Source organism: Cyprinus carpio, chromosome B5 (genome assembly GCF_018340385.1).
Source record: "Cyprinus carpio isolate SPL01 chromosome B5, ASM1834038v1, whole genome shotgun sequence".
Classification (NCBI taxonomy): Eukaryota; Metazoa; Chordata; class Actinopteri; order Cypriniformes; family Cyprinidae; genus Cyprinus; species Cyprinus carpio.
The window spans coordinates 2252543-2256700 of record NC_056601.1 but is presented as its reverse complement, the minus strand read 5'-3'; the positions used below and the strand labels follow the sequence as shown (position 1 = coordinate 2256700).

Genomic DNA, 4158 nt, shown 5'->3' with positions numbered 1-4158 from the left:
GACAAGATTTTGAAATGACTTGTACAGCCAGTTTGATTATACTTGAGTTCAGCTGCTGCCTTATATTTTACAAAGGTGAATTAGGATTTCAGTTTAGATTTAGTGATTTTAATACTTTAGTATTAGCAACATAATAGCAACATAATTCATATTTAAGTTTTCTTAGTTTATAATTTTCAGGTTTTTTTATTTTATTTCAGTACCTGAAAATGTAAAAAAAAAAAATAATAATAATTTGTTAGCAACTGATAGCCCAGAAAACATTGAGATTCTTGTTACAAAATGTGAAAACCCTCAATTCTCCAGTCTCTTGTAATGTCTTTCTTTCTTGCTTGCTTGCTTGCTTTCTTTCTTGCTAGAGGATGCAAGGATCACAAGCACATCAGTATATTGTAATGTCAGTCTTGTACAATTTGGAGCATTGTAGCAAGCATTTTTATTTAAGAGAACATGCAGACATTTTTTAATTAAAGCTGCACTTTAATATAAGTCTTATATTTGCAGTTTTGCATCTGCAAGTACAGATGACAGGAATACAGATACCATCTGCAAGAGTGACAAGTCTCAAAGCCATCAGAGAAGCCGGAGGGTGTTCTGTGCCGAGATCTTTCATGTTGAGGGTGTTTTCTGTGTGGAAATGAGGCCACACGCATAGTTTTTCTCTTGTCTACCACATGACGATTGAGGCTGTGAGGGGAATAATCGCATAAAAATAAAAGATTTTACATTGAATTAACATGTTCGCTGGAGAACAGCCAGACTCTCTCAGTAAGATGAGGAAGTGTGTGGAGCGAGGCGGCGAGTCTCTCTCTGTCTCTCTCTCTCACCCTTACCTTTTACTTTCACTAATAAGAGATGGCCAATTAAAGCCTTTTAGAGCCACAGCCTGATCAATACCCTCCAAGGATCTTCCTAAAGAGAGTGAGCGAAAGAGAGGGTTATATTTATGATCCCATTCCTTCTCAGTCCCCAGAGAGAGAGCAGCTATTGAAAGATTCGTATTGACTTTCCATGCAGGGCTTTCATCTTGTTTTATTGCGTTGTGGCACGGTGTAGTTTGGCTGTGGGTGATGAGGGGGTGGAGGGGAATGGATAGGGTGTCGGGCTGAGAGAGAGGAGTCTGGGATCTCTCGGGCTCCGCCGCTGCAGGGAGCTCCATTACGGCGAGAAGGAGACGGCCTCAAGAGGGGAGCAATTTGAAGAACGCCTCGTAACCTCCAAACACCCACTCCTGTGATCCAAGGTGCTTGTTTGTGGTTGTGTAACATAGCAGGAGTTGAATGCATACAAGGTATATTGGCTTAGAATCTGTTTTGTTTTTTTATTATTATTATTTTTATTTTTTGAGAGCAAAGATTAAGAAACACTCTGTTTGCACCAAATTAGATCTAATCTATAATATTTGGAGAAATCTGTAAGCGTTCTCATTCATCTCCCACTTGGCACTTGTTTGGCTTGTGAAATATGCATTCTGCCATTTTGGCTTATAAGAACTGTTTTTTGTTTTTGTTTGTTTTTTTAAATCCAGTTATGATTAAGAACTTTTTCAGAAATATGATATATTTTTTTTATTCATGCACTGTTTAAAAGTTTGGAAACTTTTTTTTTTTTTTTTTTTTAAGAAATCTCTGATGTTTACCAAGGTTTATTAAATCAGAATAATAAATAAAATAATAATAAAAACTGAAATATTGTAAACTAGTATTACAATTTACATGAACTGTTTTATTTATTCTTGTGATGGCAAAGTTGCATTTTCAAGAAACAGTATTTATTGTTATTATCAGTGTTGAAAACAGTTGTGCTGCTTAACTTTTTTGTGGAACTGTAATACATTTTTAATCTTTAAAGTTCAAAACTGTTTTTTTTTTTGTACAGTAAAAAAAAAAGTAACAAAAACATTTTAAAAATCATTCTGATATCTTGCAGCTTTGAGCAACCTTCAATGGAAAAATGTTCTTTTTATCTGCAGAATGGTGTACGTTTACATCTATCAGCAGGGGCTATCTGGTCAATATTAACCAGCCAAACCCTGTGAGATATTTTAGGTAAGTAGACTAAATGGTCTTTTTTAATATTGTAATATTTCTGACCATACTTAGAGGAGCTTTCTGAATTCATATGGTCCTGCATGCATAAAGATATTCAGGTAATGGTGATAATTTGGCCATAAGATTATCTGTTAAATGTTCATCATATAAACTGGTTAACCAGCACAATTTAGCCAATATTCTGTAATATGGCATATGACTGTATTAATATTCACAGTAAATTTTCATTTGTAGCAGGCGGCACACATTTTGGAAAAAGATGATGGGTAAGTAAATGATGATGGGTGAGCTATCCTTTTAATAAGAATATGGACTTTAATTAGAAAATGATGTACTTGTAAACATGAACAATAAAAGCAAGAGATAAAAAGCCTAATTAACCCTGATTTGAAAAGTATACATATAAATGACTCCGTTAATTAAGAAAGGAGAAAGAGGGAAATACAATGCATCATTTTGGATTGCACTCAGAGAAGGTTAAAGAATGATTAGACGGATAGAAGTCCCGTAGCAGTTGTCTGAGAAGCGCAGAAGTCCCTGGTGTGAAATGTGCACTAGCTGATCAATATTCCTGTCAGGCTGCATTAATCTCCATATAGAATGTCACCTTAATGCCAGAGATACACAGTGGTTTCTGCTGCTGGGATGCCTGTTAAAAGTATGGATCAGAGCCAGTGTTCAGCTGATGCTTCGCCTGCACTGCCAATCTCAGGGCAGTTTTGAGCCAGCATTTCACTCTTCTTGCTACAGTACTGTATGTTCAAGAATGGAAATTCAAAACTAGAACTCTCAAGTTTGAAGTTTTTCTGTTTGTATCTTTCCATAGAAAAGTAAACTATTTACATTTTTGTGTAAGACTTGGATTTGAGAGTCTTTTTAGCAACTTCTGGGTAATAAAACGTTCCACAGGGTTAAATGAAATTTTTTATAAATTAGTAGAAAATTGGCTGAAATTTACTCACCCTCAGGCCATCCAAGATATAGATGAGTGTGATTATTTATAAGTCTGTCTCGTCAGACATTGTTTAATGGACTGGAGCCATATGGATTACTTGAGGATTATTGTAATGTTTTCTTCAAATGTTTGGACTCTCATTCTGACGGCACCCATTCACTGCAGAGGATCCATTGGTGAGCAAGTGATGTAAAGCTGCATTTCTCCAAGTCTATTCTGATGATAAAAACAAACTCATCTACAACTTGGATGCCCTCAGGGTGAGTACATTTTTTAGCAAATTTTCATTTTTGGTTGAAACTATTCCTCTGTACACTTTTTAAAATAAAGGTTCTTCATTGGTATTTATGGTTACATGAAGACCCTTTAACATCCATAGAACCTTTCCAAGGCACAAAAGGCTATTTAAAGCTGCAGTCCGTAAGTTTTTCCTCTTTGTTGCATTTCTGTTTGAAAACCTGCAATTGCAGTTATTTGTGGAATTACGTTCCTTGCGTGGGTTATGCATCGTCATGGCTTCAGCGCGGATGAATCTAATGTTTTAAGGAGTATGTATTGCTGCCAGTCACCACATTGGTGTGGATACTGTACGTAGGAATCACAGATTCTATTATATATATACTAATTTATCATATATACTAATATATGACCCAAATAAGAATTTTTAACTGATATTTTCATCTGAACAGGTAAGTAACAAGTCTGCCACATTTGTTCTGACCAACTGAGGAAAAATGATTACAATAGATCACGCTACCAATGGTGATTAAATCTAACGATCGATTATCAGCGTTTAGATTTCAGTTTCTGTGCAGTCTAATCTCTAATTTTCATACCATTTGAATTTCATATTAGGAAATTCTTTTAACCCAAAAAGCTAATTATGCTCCCTTCGAACTGGTTGTCTTTAAAATACAAACCTTGTGTAATCCCAGGATATCTGTAATCAGAAGCATATTTATGACTGGAATATAATTTAATGTCATTCACATGTGTTTCATAAACACATAATCCTTTATAGATTACAATTCGCCATCAAAACGATAAATTTAATTATTCCAGCTGCTGTGAGAAAAGGCTATAAATGATCTGCAGGATCCTCACATGCGATAGCCTAGAAGCCGGGACAACTTCTTTATGTTTACAGACATG

At 35.3% G+C, this 4158-nt stretch overlaps 1 long non-coding RNA gene across 1 annotated transcript; it reads left to right on the top strand.

The window, feature by feature from the left end:
* The first annotated feature begins 415 nt into the window (after nt 1–415).
* LOC122137359 lies at nt 416–2301 on the top strand. Its single transcript, XR_006154791.1, has 3 exons — nt 416–1291; nt 1973–2048; nt 2286–2301. It is a non-coding gene; the product is annotated as an uncharacterized LOC122137359 (long non-coding RNA).
* The last annotated feature ends 1857 nt before the right edge of the window (nt 2302–4158 follow it).